Source organism: Gadus chalcogrammus, chromosome 5 (genome assembly GCF_026213295.1).
Source record: "Gadus chalcogrammus isolate NIFS_2021 chromosome 5, NIFS_Gcha_1.0, whole genome shotgun sequence".
NCBI lineage: Eukaryota > Metazoa > Chordata > Actinopteri > Gadiformes > Gadidae > Gadus > Gadus chalcogrammus.
The window spans coordinates 3560496-3585406 of NC_079416.1; the positions used below are offsets into that span (position 1 = coordinate 3560496).

A 24911-nucleotide genomic window follows, 5' to 3' on the forward strand; every position below is an offset into this window, starting at 1 on the left:
ATCAAACACAAGTGTATTTTTGTTACAGGAATGACATATTCTATAATCAATAGACGAGGACACAGATGGCTTGTTTAATAGATTAATGCCATGGCTCAATAGAATCCGTCGTAAAACCTGTTCGTATTAGTGTCTGTAGTGTTTTTTATTACTGTTGCTATCCTCTTATGCACGCTGTCACTTCTGGTGTTTACACATCACGTGCGCAGACTCATGTTGGCAGCAGAAAACCTTACCTTTAGACTATTTATATTTTCATCTTCAATTACCAGTTGGCGTGGCTAATTCTTATTCTTCAAGCCCAATGCCTGACTTGATTTCACCGCTCGGGTCAAGACAGAACAAAACAGACATCAAAAACAGTGGTTCCATGCTAAATGATCTGTGGCACAAAATGCTTCAAAAGAGCAATATGAGAGTTTAAGGCCTCACAAATCCATTCAGCCATCCGTCTGTCAATCCATCCACCCAGTCTGACTCTGAAGCTTCAGCTGAATGATTAAAAGACAGGGGACACCATGAATGGGAGGCCAGCACATTTTAATTAAGACAGCTACAGGCCACTTAGTTTTGATTCACTGGCTCAATCAGTTATAGCACCCATCATCATCATCATCATCATCATCATCATCATCATCATCATCATCATCATCATCATCATCATCATCATCATCATCATCATCAGGTATGGCATGGGAGGTGGTAAGCAGGAGTCACCCATCTGTTTGGGCTTATATTTTACTGTCTGATAAGATGATTGCTTTAGTAATATCGCTGCGACATTTTATAGACCATTAGATGTTATATTCATTAATCTAAAATCTTGTTTGCAGCCTGAGATTTCAGGTTATATGTACAAATATGTACAAATAAAGGGTACTAAACAGTTGCTGTCAGATTCATTCACATTGCAGCGAACATCAAATAAACCTGCTTAAAATGTTGTATATTTGGATTTTAACGAGCGTGCCGGGGCATTTTCTGCTCTCAAAAGTGTTGTAGACAACAGATTGAAAATCTATTGAAAGGATTGATTTTGAAGTCCTACCTGAGTCACCAAGCCACTCAATGGCAGTGGAGTGCCTCAATCAACAGCGCAATTGTGCGTACAGTACAGGAAATTGGAAATAGTGCCTCTTTCTTTTTGTATTATTCCTATTATTACACCTATTCTTTTCCATCTGGCGATCCATGAAAAAAACAATTATCTCTGATAGCCCTTTAAGGCCGCTAAGTGGCCCTTTCCTCCGGCCGTATCATATTCCATCTCCACGGAGGCATAGGTTTTACTTTGGTAAAATGAAACCATTTGTTTCACTTGTCTTATCCAAACTCCACCCATGCACGACAACTGGCTTCCCTGCCAGAAGCACTAGAGAGGAGTAGGAGGAGAGAATGATGCATTTGGTTGGAGCTCTCATGCTAATGATATTAATCTGTTCCACCATTAGCTTGACAGGCCGTCCTGGGAGACGCTTGCATTCCCGCCCGATGAGGTACGGTCATGAACAAACACACGAATAAGCATACACACACAGACACAACCAGACAAACACACACATTTTTACACATTTTTATAACTATAAACAGAACACCATCACAATGTCTATTGAATTTTTTTTTTACAATGGGTAGCTGTGTGTGTTTGCGTGTGTGTGTGTGTGTGTGCATGCATATGTGTGTGTGTAGATACACCAACTGTTGATGAGCTTGTTTGAAGCTCATTTAACTGCATCAACCTTAAGTAACATCACCTAACAACACCTGAGACAAAAGCTGTACCCAAAAACAGCCATTTTCCACACACTGTCTCTCTCCCTTTCCCTGAGGTGTTGATATGTTTTCTGCTGCTTAGACCAGAAGACAGATGTGACTCTGTAGCCCTAGTGGGGGCTCTGAGGAGGCGTTCTGGAAAGTTTTTTGAGCTGGGTTTACTGCTCTGAAATAGGCGTAGAAAGCCAGGGGAAACGCTGAGGGTCTCCAAGGCCTATCTCTGCAGGCATACGCCCACTTGCCACCATCCATTGAGACCCAACTCGCATGGGATCAGTTCTCCAGGCCCTTTCCCCTACAGGGCTATGCACACAGACCCAGCTGGCCCACCAAGAGTTTGAAACAGTCCCTTTAGATGGCCACCATAGAGAGGGAGCTGGTGTGGCAGGAGCCATGGGCAGCCTTCCTACTCATAAACTGATCTATGAGGGGGACAGGTGGCCAGCCTGGGTGGAAGAGCGCGATGAACTCGTCAGTGCTGTCTCTGTGGAGGCGGCCAGGCAGTCGCTCCCGGTCTCTTAAAGAGGACATATTATACCACCAGGTCTGAGTGTGATTAGCCTTACAAGCCGTTTCGAAAATCCGCCCCATATGACATCATTAGTGGGCGTGTCCACCTAGATCTGTGCTGGATAGATAAGCAACACTTCCTTCAGTCCACTGGGTAGGCTGGTAGACTGATCTATCCAGCACAGATCTAATAATAATATCTAATAATATGTCCCCTTTAAGCTAGGAGAACCTAGGAAAACAGGTGCGGGGACGTCATGGACTGTTGAAAGACGCCCCCGACAGGTCCCCTGCCCAACTGCAGCAGTATCCGGTGGGGTTCCCTAGGGAGAGGGTAGGCCCGATAAATGGGCCCCTGTAACTGGTCTGTTTTACTTGCTGGCCAGTGGCGTACTCTCTGGGCAGCAGAGTCAATCCACCGCGACCAGGTGAGAAAAACTTTTTTCTGGTGCTCATGGCTCCTGCACAGCTGCTCTGCTGAAGTTGGGCAGAGAGCTCAACACCCAAGCTGACCTGCATTGCGCCGGCCATCTGATTCTCCCCCTGTTCCAGCTGGCCCAGAGTATGCAAGGAGCCTCCAAGACCGCCTGGAGATGTCTCACTCCTTCGCCAGGGGGCATCAGCTGATTGCAGGGTGGAGGCAGAAAATGAACTATGATATGGTGCTGGTGAACTGGTCTGGACTTACAGGCCCCAATGTAGAGGGGAAGGTCCTCAAGGCATGATAGTGAGTGGGTTTGGTCCTGCAGGGTTCTAGCGAGGATGGCTAGCTAAGATTTTGATTGTGGGTGTATATCAATGGTTGTTCACAGAGAGATTACTTTCCAGGTAATTTTTTATTGCGATTTTTCAGAACAAAACTTTTTTGGTATAGGTTATGGCCAAACAGTAACCTTTGTTTACACCCAATAAAACTACTTGTGGAATTCTCCTAACTGGACATTCCTGTCACTGGTGAGGTCGCTACAATACATTAAAGGTTATCCAATTGCCTAATTACAAACAGAGATACTGTGACTGACTGAATACCCCTGCTAAGCATTGGGACTCCTATATTCAGTGAATTAAATTGCTGCATGCAATATAATAGACTGAGCGAGACGTAGGCCTGTGACTTTTTACCCCTCAATACATTAATATTGAACCAAACTCAACTGCTATCGATAATTGTATATGCATGTTATCCTGTCACCTCCAATTGCACATATTTAATTACAATGGAATCCACAGAGGAAGAGAGACAGAGCAGCGCAGTGGGGAAGAGTGTGGTCAGATGAAAAAATGATTCAACACTGCTTGATGCAAGAGGAGGCCGCTTGCTTACATAACAAACACACACAGGGTTTGATTATATTCAGTGATTGACCTTGGCCTCCAGAGTAAAGTGTGGGAGGGCAAAGTAAACCAATTATTGCAATTGCTTGTAATGACACATTGTTGATTCATGCATATGCATCAGATATTGATGTTTGATAATGTTTACAAACGAGAATAGCTTGCGTTAGACAGCTAAGAGATTATTTAATTGCTTCCTCGTCATACATCCCTGTGGCTATCCATCCCTTGGTGCTGTTCATGCCAGCTTTCACAATAGAGATTGAGATTAAGAAAGAAGAGAGAGAGAGAGAGAGAGAGAGTTAAACTGACTTGTTTAGTTGCATTCAGCTTGCTCACAATTGTCTAATCGGGATTCAAACTCTCAAGCTAAGGATCACCAGTACAAGGCATTAACCCATTGAGCCACAGACAAACCTGAAATATAGCCTCATTCACATGGTGAAAATGTCTATTGATAAGCACACAACATCCAGAAAACTCCAAGCAAACATTTCTCAAATGAACTAAGGGCTTTCCTAAAAGCAAATACCTGAAAATTCTTTGAGATTCAGAGGAAATAAAATGTGTTGTCAAGAACACCAACAGAATAAATATAAATATAGCAGAGTTCATTATGAAGGAATAATGTTTAACGAAGAAGTTCCCCTTAATGCCATACTGTGTCTTGGCAGTCAGATTATTGGAAACCAATGAGCCGGAATGTTGATTGCCTGATGAATGTCAGGTGCTGTTCAATGTTGTGTTTCTTAAAGGGGACTTATTATACCACCAGGTGTGAGTGTGATTAGCCTTACAAGCCGTTTCGAAAATCTGCCTAATATGACATCACTAGTGGGTGTGTCCACCTAGATCTGTGCTGGATAGATCTATCTACCAGCCTACCCAGTGGACTGAAGTAAACATTTGGGGGGTGGTGGAGGGGGGGGGGGACCGTCTTCCAGGACAGTTTTCTCAGAAGTTAAATATTTTAGATGTTTCTATTTTTGATATACCTACTATGCAGGGCTCTACGCTAACTTTTTTTTTCAGGAGCACTCGTGCCCCTAAGTTAAAAAATTTAGGAGCACAGGAAAAAAAATGGGGGCACAATAGGTTTTTGTTTAGAACATTTATTAGCGTGCAGAAATTGCACACACCAACAGAACCCACTTACTAAAGCAAAATTAAGACAAATAAATAGACAAGATTACATTCAGGCTACACAAAACAGCACCAATTTCGGCTTCCACCGTACCAGGGTTATTGGGCTGGGTGTGATTTATATAGAAATCGGGCAGCGAGAATGCCTAGTGGACTCGATGTGTTTCACCACAGCATCGCGTTTCAGATTAGGGTTCCCCGTTATAAACAGAGAGGAGCTTGCCATTGCCGATGGGGCTTCCTTACAAAATGTACAGAACATTTTCATGTTCTTAGCATCATAAACTAGCCACCCTAAATCCTTCAACCAGTCGGGGGCTGAATTTGTAGACTTTATCGTCTACCATAACAGCATTAACTTTCTCCATGCAGTCTATTCATAATATTGTAATGACCACGGAAGAGGCAGTGAATGAAGTATTGATTAGACAGCGATTTAGATACCTAATAAACCGTTGGAACACACAAGACTGGTAACCATAGCAACGTAGGTAAACAAACCCTGCTAAACCCTCCCGTAGCGCTCCCCGCGCTACGGCTATCCGGAGGAGCACTGAGCTTTTGGCCGTGATATTGACTGTATATACAATACAATAATATTATATTATATACTATTCTATATAGAGCTCGGGGAGTCGCAAACGGCAGCAATCACTTTCTCCTCCATCCTGCGGTTCACCCCGGACTGCACTGCAGGGAACGGTTGGCCGGTTGAAAACTGATTGGCTGTTACGTAACGCACGTCACTCAGTGGCCACGCTGTTGAACGATGATTGGCTGTCATCACGCGAATGTCGCGGCAAAGTTTAAATATTTCAATCCACCTGAAATCCACGTGAACGCGCTCGCCCGTGCCGGGCAAAAGTGTCGCGCTGCAAATGGAATCGCTGCTTTGTATGGAATCGTTTCGCCCCTTCGCGTTTTTGGTGTGAACGCACAGTATAGTGCGCTGTGGAGAAGTCACTCGCACGCGTGCTCCTGTTTTATTTTTCTCGTTCGCACGCCGAAATATTCACTAGCAAATGCGAGTGAAATGGGTGCACTGTAGAGCCCTGCTCATCTATCCAGCACAGATCTAGGTGGACACACCCACTAGTGATGTCATATTAGGCCGATTTTCGAAACAGCTTGTAAGGCTAATCACACTCACACCTGGTTGTATAATAAGTCCCCTTTAAATGAGTGGCAATGACAGAATGTCATGTTCAGCTTGTCCATAATACTTAATCAGGATTCGAACTCTCACCCTATGGATCACCAGTACACGGCATTATCCTGTTGAGCCACTGACATTCCTGTACTGCATGAAGCCTCATTCACATTGTGAGATGTCTATTGATAAGCACACAACATCAAGAAAACTCCAAGCACACATTTCACAAGAGAATTAAGGGCTTTCTTAAAAGAGTACAGATCTGAAAATGTGCACAGTTAATGGTATACACCTAATGATAGCCATATGGTAATACAATAACAAAATGGTCATTTAGGCAAAATGGGTTGAGACTGGACGTTTAGCTTTTCTATGAAATTGTGGGAAAAGTAAATATTTTTAGAGCAGAAGAACAGGGTGAAAAAGATGCATCTGATTTTAGAGATTAATATGATGAAAGAATTTTGAGCCCAGGACAATCTCGTAAGGAGAAATAAGGCTAGTTCATATCTTTTTTAAATAGCGCAACCTTTGGCTGCAGTACCACAATTTGGGTTTATTAGTAGTGGGGGGTATTGTATCCAACTAATAATAGTTTTTTTATTTTTTTATGCAATAACAAAATGGTCATATAAGAAAAATGGGCTAACTGCTCCAACTTTATTGGCCAATATTTCTCAAAAGGACCAAAGTAAAACAAATTCTGTTCAATGATTTTTGTGAGGCTTGGTCTAAAGATTTTATGTGGCGATTTTGGTGAATTTTGATTATTTTTGAAGCCTGTGAATCTTTTTATCATGTTTCAAAATTTTTTTTTATAAATGCGTCTGATTCTAGAGATTCATATTCTGAAAGAATTTTGAGTCCAGGTCCATCTAATGAGGAGAAATAAGACTAATTCATGATTTTTTACAATAGTGCCTTTGGGTGCACTACCACACATTTCAAGAGTTTTCGACTTACGGTATAGGCTGCAGTATGACTTCACAGAATTTGAGGGAACAAAAAAACGTTACAGAAACAATAGGGGCCAAGACCTCAGACCCCTGAGGCCTGTTTCAGGTAGCTGGTTTAACATACTCTGAGTTTAATCCTGCGCTCTGAGTTGGTTGACTCAGAGTTCAGGGTTGAAAAGCAACTCTGGGTTTTCGGTTTCAGAACAGGTGATCAGCGTTGGGTTAATCAACTCTGAGTATGTTCACTCTGGGTTGAGGGCGTGCCTGTTGACTATGAAGAGCCATCATCAATGGATCTCTGATAACATGATCAAACATGGACCAAAAGCGTAGATCCACTTACTTTTCCCCCACGGAATTGGAAATTCTAATGAACGTGTATGCCGAGCAGTTACCCATTTTAACAAAAAAAAGCAATACCGCCGCGGCAGCGAGAACCGAGAGAGAGCTTGGCAGGAAATAGCTGAACAAGTCAATGCGTGAGTCAAATAAATTAGTAAAATAAAATAAGAGGAAAGTTTAATATCTTCCACTTATTCAATATGTAAATTGTGTAAAATAAAATATAGTTTAAACAGGTAAACTAATGTTTAATTGAAATCAAATCAATTGTGCTGTTTTGCCTGCTCTACCTAATTTAACAGCTATGTTCAACATGTATTATATATTTGTATACTATATTTAAGCAGTAAATGTAAGTAGTACATTTCCCAGCCACCCCAACACTGCCAATATTTAATAGGATTTAGATATATTAGAAGGCTACACCTAGGCAAAATGCATTATAAATATATATGTGTCTTCAAAATGGCGCTTACTGAATATTAGGGTAACATTTTCCTCCATGTTAGCAAATCGAAAAAAAGCAGAGGCCCGGCAGACTGGAGGGGGTCCACCACCTGCAGCCCTCACAGAGGCTGAGGAGATGGCCCTCAGCCAACAGAGTATGCGTCCTGTGGCTGAGGGCATCCCTGGGGGGAGCTCCTCTGATCCCCCCCACCCCCCAGGATAGAAGTGCCTTTACAGTATAAGAGGTTGGTTATTCAAAATAATTAAATATGTACACGCAACCCAGCGCGTTGCAAATAAGATGGGGCAATATTCTGGCTCAAGTAATAATTGCACTGTCTAATCATCTTCTTCCAGTTACTGATGGCGTCATCGCCCACTTGAACCAGATGCCCTCACCAACCTCCATGCAATTGTAACAATTCAAAAGATGCAAAAGGATGCTTTGGAGATCCACATTTTGGAACATAAGTTATAAGTGGGTGAGGTGCAAACTGGGATACTGTTCCCTGCTCTAAAAACATACCCAATATAAATTACTTCTTTTTTTTTGTGCTTTCAGAAAATAAAAAAATCCTCATAATAAGTAGATTGTCTTTATTAGAACACGAGCTGTGGTGGGACAAGTTATTTTGTTGAACAGTTTACTCAAAGGGTTTTACTTCAGTGAACAATGCAGACGATTATGCTGAGCATGTGCATGTAGAGAAGAACAGCATCTGGTTAAAAGCAGTACCAGGGTCTTTTCTGCCTTGCATTCTTAAAATGAGTTTCTTGACTTGCAGCAGTTATAGGTCCGTGGTTAGTCAGCTACTCTGATCATGGGAAAGCCACAACGTTGAAGTGACTGTAGTACAGAGCGGGTGGGATGCACGGGGCGGATCATTCTGCACATGCGTTAATTGCGATAAAAAAAATAAAAATAAACTTAAAGCATGCCCCCGGTGCGTTTGACAGTTAACAAGGGGGCTGAGAAGGTGGTCTAAATAAATTGCGCTGAAAAACGATAGCGCTCGTGAAGAAAATTATCAGGAAAATAAAGTATATTCAACCGGGGTCTTAATAATCGTTCCTCACGGAGATTCCTTCTGAGGATCGCAGCCTCTACGTCCACAGGCTCTCGTAGAAAAGGACATGCCATTTCTAACACTTCCTTCTGTCGGAGAGCTGCCTTTCTTATAGACAACAAACTCAGAGTAGGTCTAACCACCTCCCGAGCAGGTTAGGTCCACGGCGTATGTTGCCGCAGCAACTAACTCTCGGTTGCGCTGAACCTGCTACCTGAAACGGAAAACCCAGAGTTTCCACTAACTCAGAGCGAACAAACTCGGGGTTGCCTCAAAACCAGCTACCTGAAACAGGCCTCTGATAATTAGTGGAATTGTATTTTATAGAATTTCTCGTCTGAAGGGCAACCCAAATATAGGATGAACTTTCAATTTTTCCTGCCTTTGGAGGCATTGGTAAATGTGTTTACCTCTTAGATAAGCGGGTCACTAGCATCCAATCACAATGTCTTAATGGATTGGCATGGGCTAATCAGCTATCAGGATTACTTCCTCTAAGTCCTTCCTATATTGAAAGCTCGATCAATAGCCTCTCTTGGATCAGCCCTTCGTGACAAAAGCCACAGATCAGAACACCTGAACACAAAGCAGAGCTTGGGACTTGAGTGTGAGATTCAGTGCTTCAGTGCATAGAAACACAAGGTTCCTCTTAACGACAGCCCTCATTGAAGCGCAGGTACCAAAACAAGCCTCTTAAGGAATGTATTTTCAGCATGTCTTTTGGTGGAGGGGTTAAGAGAGAGGCGGAGCCTGGTTACTGCTGTGTCTCACGACAGGCCACTGAGTTGTTTACATCCTGCAGGAGAAGCCTTGACCTTTACATCCTGACTGGGGAGAAAGGAGATGGAGGCACTGGTAGAATGGGCGGGGAGTGGGGGGGGCTTTTGGGGACAGTGTCAGATGAAGGCTTTTTGCTTCTTCATCTGTTCGAGTGTGTGTTTTTGTGTATGTGTGTCTGTGTATGTGTGTGGCAGTTTTTATGCCTCTCCGTCACTGGGATAGAATGAATAATTTATGATGATTCAAACAAGAGCATACTCTATTATTGACACAGAGAAGTCACACACGCATGCACACACAAACAATAACACATGTGCATATGCATACACCATCACAAGCGCATGTACACACACATGGACAAACAGACAGAGGGACGGACACAAACACACACATACAAACACACAACAGTCAATGTGAAACTCTTTGTCTAAAGAAAACTGCAAAACCCTAGATTTTTAAACACATAATAATCACATGCATGCATGACAATTAAATGCAATGACACTATGAAAAAATTGGTGTTAAGGCCAACAACCAACAATAGTCTATGATAAAACAAGAGAAGACAAGGCAGGTGTCAGGAAGTGCTGGGACTCTTTCCACTATTCCTTACAGAACACAAGGTGGACAAAGGAAGAGGAGGCCATTTTGAATGACAAAGAGAGAGTGAGAGCGAGATCAGGTTATAGAGAGAGAGACAGAAAAACAACAGCTTCATAGCGGCAGAATGAAACGTGCATAAATCTGGCTTATTTAATGTTGACCACGCTCCACATTAACACCGCTTTGTCTACGCTAACAAAAATTGTATGAGTACCAAGAACCAGGAAACCAGGAATGCTGTATGGGTGTGGGGAGGGGGGGAGGGGGGGGAGTTGAGTCAAGCGACAGTTAATGGGCCATTTCCTAAGATCCCCATAGAGAGGCTGAGAAAACATCCCCCATTTTAAAATAGGAATATCTGATGTGTGTACGTGGTTTAATTATTTTAATTGTTCGGCAGAAATGTGATGATAAACAAACACTAGGCCAGACTCCACCTCACGTCACGCTGTTACTCTGAAAAATGCCCTGTGGCAACGCACCAAAAATGAACCAGCAGCATTCACAATGGACTCACCATCGCCACGACCATGCCTAGCCAACTGAAGACGGCATAGCGGCTCTACATCTACCGGTCTGTCCATCTGTCTGTCCTGAATGTTTGCAAGTGCACAACAACTCATGAAGTAATGATTTAAGTTTATAATACAAGCAGTACACGTACAAGTCTTTGTACTGCTTGTGTCATAAATTAATAAATCAATCTGGCCAAGAATACCTTTTCACAGAATTTGACTTTGTACAAATAGTAATATCTGTTGATTGCAGGCATGCATAATGGAAAGGAAAAACCCTGATTGATCTCCAACTCGATGATGCGTTCATCAGAAGATGAGTTTTTGTCTGAACATTTACTACTGAGAACACGGGTCTTGGCCTAGCCAAGCCTGGCACCTCTGTCTAGAATTCATGGTGCTCTGAACCGGCTGGACAGTAAGATCAAGTTTATTTTATTTTGTATTCATATACGTCAATATATGATTGATTTTTTTCAGTTCATCCACATAATTCTTATGCAACATTATTATTATATGTAGTGTCTTTCAAACAAACAGCAGTTTCCAAAGCTTTTGGTCTCATCTGTATCTGACAGGTTTGTATGTTATTTAGATCCAACAATGACACATAATGGGAACATAAAAGCAACTTGTGAAAATGTTTTGTGAGTTTAACTGAATATAAACACCTGAGGATAAATGGCATTACAATCACAGTGAAAACCTCTTAGTAAAGCCTCAAATCTTCTTAGTAAGACTGACAGAGTCGTCAACTGATACAAGCACTCTAGACAACAGAAGTAATTGACATGGCTTGTGTCCAAAAAAAGAAAACCCTCTTTAGTTGTCATGGAATAGAATACAAATGTCTCTGTTTTCTACAGAACAGAAGTATGGGTATTCTACTTAAATGTAGCAGGTAGTAGACCAGTTTAGTCTAAACTACCTGGTGAATTAAAGTAGCTGACCCAAAAAACGATGACCACTCTTTGAAAGGCTTCTATAATTATGAACATATCTTTTAGCTTTGTCAGAAAGTAAAATGTAAATATACATACATACATATAATTCACATATATATATATATTATTCATATATATATATATATATATATATATATATATATATATATATATACCAAAAGTTAATATTTTGCTAGTGTCCCCAATTGCCCTACACAGAGCTAAGCAGGGGTGTGTCTTTGTTGGGGCCTGACGTAGCACAAGCCTCAGCCAACATGTGATTGGCCCCACAGAGGGCCAGCCCTATCTAATGTGCCATGCAAATAAGTATATTTGTTGAAGTATGCTTTCCCTTCACTTCATTTAAAAAGATAGTGTTAATCTGCGCCATCCTTAAGCACAACTCGCCACAGTGGCTATGAACCAATGCAGGTGGACCAAAGTGCATATTGACCCCAGGAACGGAGCAATGCCGTAGCCGCAAAAACAATTGCGACTTACATTTGTCCGAATAATTACCACCCCCTGTGTTGCAATTCCCTGGTGTTTATGCATCGGAGTCGAAGGGAGACGTGGCTCAATTGGAGAATGCACGTAAATTATTTATGTTGCCTGCAGCCGCTCAATCAGACTTAACGAACAGATACCCAGAACAGCGGAACGATAGGAACTAGAGGGAGGAGATGGCTAGAGAGACAGGGAGAGACATTTCTCAGAGCTTGAATATTTCTAAATCATTAATGGGTATACTAGTAGTGCCTTAATTGAGACTGAACAACAACTAAAGCAACTTTTTGTGCAAATACCTTGAAGCTGTGGGCTGCATCAATATTGACTCCACACAGGGTTATTCGCTTGGTGTGTGTGTGTGACTCTTTGCCACAATGTGCGCAGGTTTCAATCCCTCATGAGACGTCTGACACCAACGTCTCCTGTTGATTACAATACACATACACACACACCCACACACGCACACACGCACCCACACACACACACACATACACACAAACGCACACAGACACACAGACACACCCAAACCCACACACACACACACACACCAAATACACATCTGACACAGTGGGCCATAATACTACTTCCGGCCCCCACCGCCCAGACCGGATGTAAGCACGGTCGCATGAAGACTAAACACAGATATGTGAATAGCAACAAAATCCGTGGCATACTGGTTAAGGAGTTGGACTGGTAAACGGAGGGTGGCCAGCTCGAATCCCGAGCCTCCACTGGAGGTGCCCTTGAGCAAGGCACCTGAAACCCCACCTGCTCCCCGGGAGCTGCACCACGGCAGCCCACTGCTCCGGGTTTGTGTGTGTGTGTGTGTGTGTGTGTGTGTGTGTGTGTGTGTGTGTGTGTGTGTGTGTGTGTGTGTGTGTGTGTGTGTGTGTGTGTGTGTGTGTGTGTGTGTGTGTGTGTGTGTGTGTGTGTGTGAGATACAGTGAGAAAAAACTATTAGCCCCATTTGTATTTTGTACATTCAGTGGAATTAAAGTGCGTCCTTAAAATCCCAGTGCTCTGACACCAAATGTGTAATGTCTTTCTGCAACACATTCATCTTAATGATTATCATCAGTTAAATGTGGAAAGGAACAGCAGTGTGCGCACATGAAATAGTAATGAGATGCTGTGAATTTAGTGGATCGACGCTTTTGATGCTGCTGCTAAATATAACAAGTTCTAATTTATGGAAGCCAGCTCTTGACAAGTGGCCAGTACAGACAGAAGAGAGTTGTACCCGACCTGATCACCAGACCAGTGGGGAGTTATTGGAGCTGTCCCTGGTCCTGATCACTAGACCAGTGGGGAGTTATTGGAGCTGTCCCTGGTCCTGACCTGATCACCAGACCGGTACAGACAGAAGGGTGCTGTTTGTGGTTCTGAAAAGGATAACGCAAGTAACGTGAGATTGCAGTCACTATCATAACACACGTATACTCTGCTAACAATTCTCTGCAATAAAAAAACCAAACAGAACAATAAAATACAACCAAGCACGCACACACGCACACACACACACACACACACACACACACACACACACACACACACACACACACACACACACACACACACACACACACACACACACACACACACACAGAAGACTATTCTTGATATAGTAATTATTATAGTATTAAAAGTACTAATATATAGAAAGTGTTTCCCTTGTTTAAGTGTTTTATACATTTCAAATACCAAACTTGTATTAGCTTATGAGCAAGCCACATTGATGGTTTGCAAAGAGAAAAATTATGGCTTTGCTTCTGCTAGAGACGTGCTCCTCAAAGCCTCTAAAACAGTCATGTCCAATCGCAAACACTGATGAATGTGTCTGTTTAAGTACACAAGGTTTAGGAAACTAATTAATAGAGCAACAGAATGAATGGCACAAGAATACAATCTTATTGTGATTACTTCCCTTTGTGAGTGTAAAAGCCGTTTGTTTCCCTTCTATCACTTTGTGCAGCAGTGATGATTGTACTGACACCTTAGGTGGTGTCTACCTGAGATGCAGGTTTTCTTTCATCACATATAGGAACTCTTATTATTATTTTGGCAGTAGGATAAGTTGACAACTGGCAAACACAAGCTTGTCTATCCACAGTAATCTGCAAATGAATGCATTCACCATGAACACACACACACACACACACACACACACACACACACACACACACACACACACACACACACACACACACACACACACACACACACACACACACACACACACACATCAATCTTCTTATAGCGAAAGTCTTCAGGGAAGGGGTAGACAGAGTGTTTCCTGCTGAGAAGAGAAATCAATGTGTTTCTCCCATTAGCAGCTTATTACCCTAGTCATCCATATTTAGATTGGTAAAGGTGCTTCCTGTCAGCGAATTGCACATACATCAGCAGTTAGTCAATGGAATTAAGAGATGCAAGGGACGGGGCAGAGAGTGAGAGAGAGTGCGAGAGCGAGGGTGAAGGCAAGAGACAGAGAGAGACATGAAGAGAGGTAGATAAAGAGGGAAATATAAATATATAAGAGAGAGAGAGAGAGAGAGAGAGAGAGAGAGAGAGAGAGAGAGAGAGAGAGAGAGAGAGAGAGAGAGTGAGAGAGAGAAAGAGAGATAGAAAGAGAGAGAGAGAGAGAGAGAGAGAGAGAGAGAGAGAGAGAGAGAGAGAGAGAAAGACATGGAAGTCTGCAAAATAGTGGGAGATGGGGAAAGAGGAGTAGAACATGCACAGAAGCAGCAGGAAGCCAAAGTGCACTCGTTAAACGGGCCAATGTGCAGGCATCAGGAAGGAGACTCAATGTGAACAGAAAGGAAATCAGGTTACAGGAGAAGAGGAGACACGTGAGGAGAGAGGAGAGAGAGGCGATGGTGTAGGAGGTGAGAGGAAAGGAGATAAGAGACGAGAGGACGGGAGAATAGAAGGGGAGAGGAGAAGAGTGCAGAAAAGAGGAAAGATGGGGAGAGTGAGAGAGGGATGGATAAACGTAACGGGATAGAGAGAGAGAGCCGCACACATGTGGGATATGGCAGATTTAGCTTTAGGGAGGGAAGATAGCATATGCTAGCCTTCACTCTCGCTCAGGCCGTTGGGAAGTAAGGGAAGAAGGGGACAGCCTCACAGAAACAGAAAGGAAGAGCTTCTAGGAGGAAAGCAATTGAAAGATGAAACATTAGAAAAAACAACTTCAATATTACAAAAAGTCTAAATGGTTTGCAGCAGGTATTTAAGGACAGTCACTGCAAAGCAGCGGCCTATCGAGAGCGATAGACAACGCCTGCGTGTGTTTGTGTGTGAATGTGTTGTTTGTGTTTTTGGGTTTGTGTTTATGTGTGTGTATGTGTGGGGAAGTGTGACGTAATTAGTCGCCGCAATCAATAACATCAAAGTCAAAACGTCCATTTTGACTTTGAGAAATGCTTCAATCAATTGTAACAAAAGGGCTCCTTCAGTCACACTAAAGCATTGCAGCTGCAGCACGACATTGCTGGATGTCTGCCATCATTCACAAGTATTTGTTGAGAATATGTTCCAAAACCCAAGACAATTAACTTTCACGGTGTTTCTTCCTTTCAGCTTCAATCCTTTGTGTATGTTTTGTATTGGTTGGCCGGGGGGCAGCCGCACATGAAGAAGATACGGCAGACCTCCCATCCTGTTTCTGCACACATCATTTCCTGTTCCTGCCCATGATGGCAGAAAAACCTTAGACGAAGCCAAAGAGACAGTGAAAGAAAAGGCACGATAAAGAAGAACGGATATAAAGGAGGATTGACAGAGATAAGGATGTGCACATCCATTGTGTGTGTGTGTGTGTGTGTGTGTGTGTGTGTGTGTGTGTGTGTGTGTGTGTGTGTGTGTGTGTGTGTGTGTGTGTGTGTGTGTGTTTGTGTTTGAGGGTGTGTGCATGTGTGCAGGTATTTTGTGTGTGTAAATGTATTTTTTATGTTTGTTTGCATGTGTGTGCCTGAGCGTGAGTTTGTCTGTGTGTGTGTGTGTGTGTGTGTGTGTGTGTGTGTGTGTGTGTGTGTGTGTGTGTGTGTGTGTGTGTGTGTGTGTGTGTGTGTGTGTGTGTGTGTGTGTGTGTGTGTGGGTGTTTGTGTTTGTTTGTGATTTGGATCAGGGTGAGTGACAGGATGGGTGCAGCCCTGCAGACGCAACTTGACTTTCCCCAAACTGAGGAGCCAACAGATAACAAGCTCCTTAGAGACAAGCTGCTCACACTGCTTCCCACCCCCCCCCCCACACACCCACACACACACACACACACACACACACACACACACACACACACACACACACACACACACACACACACACACACACACACACACACACACACACACACACACACACTCAATTCTATATACATCCCCTCCAACTCCACCATGGCTGTGGAGATAGCAGGTTCGCTCCATTCCCAGAACCGCTTCCCCCAAACAGGTTTTAAATCTACATTTCCTCCTCTTATCATCCAGAAAGCGTTCCGTACTTCATACTTATATTGAGCAGTGACTCGCATAGCACTTCCAGATGTATCTCTAGCCCTATCATTTGCCCTCCTGGGGAGAGGATGCACATTAACAATTGGAGAGCAGCAGTGTACTGTGAAGTGAGGGTAGCGAGCACAAAGCAGAATCACACAATCACACACTTTTTATTATTGTTGAGGATATTTATTTTTAAGGTAAATTGCTATTTTCAATGTTCAATGTAGTTTCGTAAAGCCATGTTGTAGTTTAAATCGATTCACAATTGTTTTGGCTATATTTTGAAATGGTGATAACTGCCATGTTTGTGAACTTCAAGTTGTCTGCTGTTGCTAGTTTTTGTCTATATGTATGCATGTTTATTCAAAGATTACACATTATTGATGTCACATTACATTATATTATTTACATTATTAAATAGAAACTGCTATTTAAAAGCTAAATTTCAAAGCCATATTGCAGTTTTGATTGGAAAATGCGTTGACTTCATTTTAAATGTTATCTGCCTAGCCGTCTATCTATGCATTTCCAGTTGTCTGTATGTATGCATGTACAGTAAGACTTTAGACAAAGATTACACCTAGTTCATGTTTGTGTGTGTGTGTGTGTGTGTGTGTGTGTGTGTGTGTGTGTGTGTGTGTGTGTGTGTGTGTGTGTGTGTGTGTGTGTGTGTGTGTGTGTGCTTGTGTCTGGTGGTCTTCTGCCTTGGGGCGCAAATGCCTAACAGAGCGCCAAATGTCTTCAACATTTGGCGCTCTTCTGCTTCCTGTTTTAAAGGCAGCCCACGCATTTTCAGGCTAACATGCAAACACACACACACGCACACACACGCACACACACACACACACACACACACACACACACACACACACACACACACACACACACACACACACACACACACACACACACACACACACACACACACACACACACACAAATGCATGTACACGCACACAGATAAAGGCAGCCTGACTCACAATTATGCTCCCCAGGGTTTGAATTTCCATGTGTTTGTATTCCCTTTCATGTGTAATTTTCCATCATTCCTCTCCTTCCATCTCCTCCCAAATTTCCCCAACTCCACAAAAATAAAAGATGGCAGAAAGAAAGAAGGAAAAAGAAAGACCAAAAAGAAAGACTGTCCTATCCTCCACAGGCCACTGGTAGAACCGGATTAGCGGGTGGCCCTGTGGCCCAGACATGGCCAGTCACATGTTGGTGCGGCTTTCTGGAAGAGTTCAGGCTAACACAAATACACACAAGCACACAAACACAGAGCAGACAGACAAACATAGTGTGTGCATAACCACAAACATGCAACCACAAGAAAGCGAGGTTAGAGAGAGGTTAATGGCGTGCAGAAGGACGGAGGGAGGTCAGAAGCCAGAAGGAGGAAGGAAGGAACAAAAGAGAAGAAAAGAAACCAGGGGAAGACAAGAAAAGCTTGAGACTAATTGTGTTCCTTTTGTTCTCCTCTCTCCCTCGAGGAGATGGATCCAGACAGTGATACAAAGACAGCGGGATGGAGGGCAGGGGATGGAGAGTGGGGAAATGGCCATCGGGGAAAAGAAAAGAAAATAATATGCAGAAGCGATATGTCTTCGTCTCTTTCTCAGGGGCATCACTCGGTGCATTACAAACAGGCTAATGGAAAGGTTAAATGCATCCAGCCATCTATGTGCACAGAGAGCTGTTACACCTCCATGTCTCCCCCTCATCCTTCCAGCCATCCTCCTTTCTCTCCCATCCATCCATCCATCCATCCATCCATCCATCCATCCATCCATCCATCCATCCATCCATCCATCCATCCATCCATCCATCCATCCATCCAGCTCTCTCCCTCCCACTGTAGACTCGTCAAAATGACAAGCTCACTTTATCCTTCATCTAAATTGGTAGGCAGAGCAGCACGCCGTGGAACCCACAGGGGAATGCTAATCCGAAGACACATACACACAAAGGGACCGGGGACCGGGGCATTGCAACCAAAAGGGCAGGGTTTCAAGTCCCCTCTCAGCTCACACAGATAGCGAGGGGATGCAGTCCCTAATGCCAGGGCCCTCCGCGTGAACTCCCCGGGATTAAAATGTCCAGCACTTTGTTGTTTGTTAAAGGATTAGCTGAACAGAGGCAGGCTGTTTGATCTCTCATTCTCTCTCTCTCTCTCTCTCTCTCTCTCTCTCTCTCTCTCTCTCTCTCTCTCTCTCTCTCTCTCTCTCTCTCTCTCTCTCTCTCTCTCTCTCTCTCTGTTTCTCTCTACCCCTTGTTGTATTAATATCGTATTCACAACAAGGTGATTAACAAAGGGAAAATAAGTTAATGACAGTTTAAGAGATGAAAGTTGACCCCCGATGATTCGATCGAGAACAGAAACACACACACAAACACACACATACACACACACACACACACATGTTAAATGGTATGCCTGTTAGTGGAAACACACATACCCTGACATGGCAATGACACATCAGAACATCAGCCTCTGACCGAGATGCAACAACTTCACAGACAATCTTAACATTTGCTTTGTTTGGTCACACACACAATATAACTGTGCTGCTTGATTGATATAAATACCTTCAGCAAGGTATTTCTCACTCATTCCAACCAACCACTGAGCAGACTACTGCTTGCAATTGATGGAAGGCAAAGCCACTAATCAACAAGACTCAGAGCTCCAACCCGGAAACATCAATACACCATTCAGAGGGGGAGGGATCAACAGCTGTTTGACAGGCTGTGTCACTCCGCAATCCTCCATCTCTGAGTATTTCTCTTTTAAGGTTGGAGGTAGACATCAGATGCCATTGTGTAGTGGGCGGAGAACAGTTGTGTTTCCCAACACGTTCATATCATTATCATTACCTCCTCCTTCAATATGTGTTGCAGAAACCGTCCCCCTGACCCTGCACATCATCAGACCCAATACAGCCCTCTCGATGGAGTTTAAGGGCCCGTATGAAATCAACTCTCCCACTTCCTGTTCACTTCAGTTGCCACTATGGGGGGATAGTATTTTTAGAACGGTGGATCGCTTCAGAACATCTTGTCTCCGGATTCTCCTGTAGCGTGCCAGAGAAAGGACTCTCTGCGGCAGCCAGTGGGCTAAGCTCCGCAGCCAGGCCGACCACGAGAGGCTGCTGTTGGATATTCCCCCCTAGGCTGGTCGAAATGTGGTCGTGCAAAGGGGGTGCGGATTACATCCACCTTATCTCTCTCTCTCTCTCTCTCTCTCTCTCTCTCGCTCTCTCTCTCTCTCTCTCTCTCTCTCCTCTCTCTCTCTCTCTCTCATCTCTCCTCTCTCCTCTCTCTCTCTCTCTCTCTCTCTCTCTCTCTCTCTCTCCTCTCTCTCTATTTCTCTCACTCCTTTGCTAGCTCTCAGCAGTAAACTAACTCTCTGGAGTATGTTTTTGAGGAATCGAATGGCTAGAGTGAGGGATAGAGAGAGCAAGTGAGATAGCGAATAAGAGAAAGAGAGAAAGAGAGGATGGGATTGAGAGTGATAGAGACCGAGAAGGAGAGAGATGGCAGGGAGAGAGAGAGCGATAGTGGGGAAGAAAGAGAGGGACTAGGAGAGAGAGAGAGAGAGAGAGAGAGAGAGAGAGAGAGAGAGAGAGAGAGAGAGAGAGAGAGAGAGAGAGAGAGAGAAACACACACACACACACACACACACACACACACACAGCGGCCCAAATGCATAATGATTTATGACAGACCATTTCCTCTATTTTAAAAGCTGGTTGTCCAAACATAGACTCACAGGTCTCGCTTCGCTCAACTAGCAACAGAGGATATTCTCCCGGGTCTCTAAACCGGACGGAATCAATAACAGCGATAAAAAACAAACCTGCCACACGGAACCAATCTAAAGGAAGTTCGCCCTTCATATTGGAATGGTGAAATAATGTAACGTTGCCAGAGATAATCATTTACAATGTTTTAAAAAGCTCTCTCCCTGTACAAAGTGGCTTGCTCTGTCTCCGGTATGATTTTGGAGGAGAATGAGGAGAGATCATCCTTTTCAGTAAGTCGTCATTACATGTCAAATTGAACGGCCTTAGGTATGCTAGCGGTTGCGAGATCTCTAAACGTCTGGTATCATGAGACTAGTCTAAACAGGGCATGACAGGCTTCCAGCTTGACATGTGAGTCAAGATAAGACATGAGAACCACCACAGCCTTGGTAAAACTTAGATCAACACAGAATACTAAACATGTGCTCATTTAATTGCTACTACTACTAAAACATCTGACGAATAGAACAACTAATAAACAAAGGCTCTAGCACCAATAATTTTAACATAGACTGTTGTGGGACTATAAGAGCTGCAAAAATATATTTTTGGTTGCCACACAATTGAGAGTCATAGTTCATTTGCATTTGTTTGACCACTGGTTATTGTTGTAGATCCAAAGTCATGGTAACCATTAGATTAAATCCAAACACAATGCAAACGAAGAAAAACTAAGTGGGGCTCTTAAAATCGCTGGTAGCATCTAAAGGCCACCTGAATAGGCATTTGACACAAACACACTCATACACACAGACAGAGACACACACACACACCACACACACACACACACACACACACACACACACACACACACACACACACACACACACACACACACACACACACACACACACACACACACACACACACACACACACACACACACATCAGAACATCAGCCTCTGACCGAGATGCAACAACTTCACAGACAATATAAACATTTGCTTTGTTTGCTCACACAGACACAATATAACTATGCTTCTTGCTGGGCTTCTTGATTGATATGAATACCTTCAGCATAGTTCTTTTGCATTTGTTTGACCACTCGTTATTGTTGTAGATCAAAAGTCATGTTAACCATTGAATTAAATCCAAACACAATGCAAATAAAGAAAAACAAAGTGGGGCTCTTAAAATCGCTGGTAGCATCTAAAGGCCACCTGAATAGGCATTTGATGTAATGCTAAATGTTAGCGTGTTGTTGGCCTACCTTCAGTGATTTAAAAAGGAGACACCAATGTTCAGAAATCACATGTTAGTTGAGCTGTCACAGTGGACTGGAGCTGACATGTGGGCGTGCTGGATGGAGGCTGACCTCCTTAATCGGCTGTCTTCTCTACCTGAAGGAAACACAAGTAGAACAATCAATGTAACGCAGGTTAATCAATAAAAAAAGGGCGCGCACAAACACACATTAATATTCTAGTTGGTGTATGATCCTGAGACCAGATGAAAAGATGAGGATGCCTTCTTTGCTAGTGTGAGTATCATGAAATGGTGTGGTCAGCCTTGGAGTGTTTGGACACTAAATAATTTAAACGCTGTGCTCTCCTGGAACCAGAGTTCAGAGAACATGTTCTCTGGTCATCCAGTCCCATGCAGCCCCCCCCCCACCCCCCACCCCCACTGACAGGATATCAATGCTCAACAAACAAGCTTAGCCATTGATCCAAACACAGTCTTTTTCCCGCCCTTCTCCTCCTCGTTCCTCCTTCTTCACCTTCTCAAGCTCCCTCCATTCCCTCTCCCATCCCGCCCCCTCTCCCTTATCGTTTCATCTCTTCCCTTCAAAGGGGAAGAAGGATGCGGCAGGGACAAAGAAGGCCTGTTCCCCCTCACCCAGCAGGAAGGGAGGAGGAGGAGAGAATGGCAGGAGGGAGGGGGGAGGGAGAAGAGGAGTCGAGTGAGAAGAAGGAAGAGGAGGAGGGAGGAAATATGGGGGGAGAAGGAGGAGAGGACGGGAGGAGTGGAGCAAGGAGAAAGAGGAGAGAGAGAGAGAGAGAGAGAGAGAGAGAGAGAGAGAGAGAGAGAGAGAGAGAGAGAGAATGAGAGAGCAAAACACAGGATAAGATGGATGCACTGCCACAGCAAAGGAAGAAGGGGGGGCAGGGAACATTCTGGAAAATGAACCGTAGAGTTGAGGACAAGCTGGGACAAAATATCTCCGACACACACACACTCACACACTCACACACAAGGTACAGAAAGAGATAGAAGAGGGCGTGGGGGACACAGAATATAGATACGGGAAGAGGGCTTTTTTATGATGACTGCGTCATCATGTGTTTGATATCAGCTGGAAGATCAGGTAGAAGAGTGAAGTAGCAAGGAAACACAAGGGGGAGGGGGAGATGAGATAAATCTGCCTACAGCAGCATGAAACTGTGAAGCCAATAAACGCCTTCCTCCGCCTCTTCCTCTTCCGCCTCCTCCTCTTCCTCACACACACCAGACAGGGAGTCACTTCCTCCTCCTAAGGCCCTCCCTTTGAACCCCCATCAGCCTCCTCTCATCGCACCGGTATAATGGCAGCCGGCCCAAGCTGCCGTATTTCTCAGATGAATCTCCCCATGTGGTTATTAGGTTGGAGTGTTACAAAGGGTGACATAAATAGGAAGGCGCTTCCGAGAGTAGCGCACGGTAGATAGCATTCGAATGGATGAAAATAGATCTGTAGAAAAAATAGCGGCCGACATGAAGTACGAGCACATGTTCATCTCGGTCTGTTTGATGTGCCGCGTTTGATAAGCTCTTCATTCAATTCATAAAGAAATGAGAAGTTTGAACCAAACAGCACATTTTGACAGAGCACTGATTCTAATCATATTGGCCGATGCATGGGAGAACATGGCTCAGGGTTAGTGTGTAGGTTTACAGCATATCCCTGTATCGATTAGGTACTGGGGTCTCACTCTAGAGGTGAGTCTATTGGCTCAGAGGGTTTGGTCTGGATTAGGAGAGAGATTGATATTATCATGAACTGAAGTAACAACTGTTTGAACCTAGAGGCATTGAATTAAGTGTGCAGTCAGACTTTAGTACCGTGTGGTGTTCCCTTAACCATCACCAAATGGTCATCGGGGGATGCCTGAGGAAACCATTAGATCACAATACTTTTAGCTTTGAAGGAGAAACTTATACTTAAGTGAAAATATGCCATTATATCTACTTAATTCACTTGAAACACTCTCAAATGCCAATTGCAACCTCCTCATGGCAATAGTACATTTAGATCACAGTCACAGCTCACAGCAGTCACAATCACAGCTACAGAACTAAAACAATGAAATCATGCTCAAAAGCCAATGAAAGTGAATGATGTCAGCTCTGTTCAAATGTCCAGTGCTGTTTACTTTTATTATTATCGACAATTCTTCTTATGCGAAAGCAAACGGCTAGCCAAGCTAGCTTAGGGGTGCTGGACTGTTTCAAATTACACACAGTCAGGGGCCACATGTTATGGGCTGTTCCATTAATCAACCATCTTCTGGATAGTGACTCCAGGTGCGTTAAAGAACATGATGACTCCAACTCCCACTGGCTGTGGCCCAGGGTACAAACCGTGCTGTGTATTCAAAGTTGGCTGCTTGTTCCTTTTTCTTTAACGGATGGTGTACTAAGGTGGCACTGAGAGGTACCATGAGAGACGAAGACATGTACAATGTTCACTAAATCCAATACAACAGTGTCCCATCCCACAGCCCACTTTGTTTGGGGCAATCAAGTCTGACTTCAAAAATGCCACATGTTCCGTTATGCTACACAGGTAACATGTACCTCAGTATGAGGCTATTACTTTGAGTTTCCATTCAGGTCAATACAGAAACACACACACAAACACAGGCACAGTCAGGCTTTTGAAATTTCATCTATGGAGATGTGCTTGAGCGATATGTGTAATGCATGTTGTAAATCACCCTCATTTGATTAAATCACATGTGAAAAAGTAGTTAAAAACATTCACTGGAATAGAGTGCAGCTGCTTCGCCTATGCAACCAAAGCTGGTAAACCAAGTGGGAAACCATGAAAGAGTCGCATAGCGATGCACATGTGAGCGTCTATCTTGTGTGAAATAATAGGAGGGGTCAGTAGACAACAGAGGGCTGCTCGTCTGAATATTAAAAGAGGCCAGTAAGTAGCGATGTGTGTGTGTGGGTGTGTGTGTGTGTGTGTGTGTGTGTGTGTGTGTGTGTGTGTGTGTGTGTGTGTGTGTGTGTGTGTGTGTGTGTGTGTGTGTGTGTGTATGGAAGGTGTTAACGTGTGTAATAAGCTACATGTATGCTAGTGATCAATGGAAAGACAGAGATAACAGAGAGAGACCGACAGCCTATGTTAAACCCAAAATGCAACCTCAGGTGCATCACTTTGTTTTTGCCAGTTTTGCATGTTAGATTTGGACAATATCACTGATTAATATTACAAATAAATCGTTTCCGCCACTTTGTGCACCGTCTCTTGGGTTTAAAACAATCACTACTTCTCAATAAAGCCTTTCTGTTATTGCTGGAGAAAAAAGTGTTGGGCTGAAGGAGA

General features: G+C 43.6%; 1 protein-coding gene across 1 annotated transcript in view; it reads right to left on the minus strand.

Moving 5' to 3' along the window:
• Positions 1 to 24911, minus strand: part of LOC130382276 (leucine-rich repeat and fibronectin type-III domain-containing protein 5-like) — a 95810-nt gene that overhangs the window by 25829 nt on the left and 45070 nt on the right. Inside the window, exon 2 of the mRNA XM_056589921.1 lies at positions 21588 to 21717. The gene's annotated coding sequence lies outside the window, so the exon portion shown is untranslated. The remainder of the gene's footprint in view (positions 1 to 21587; positions 21718 to 24911) is intronic.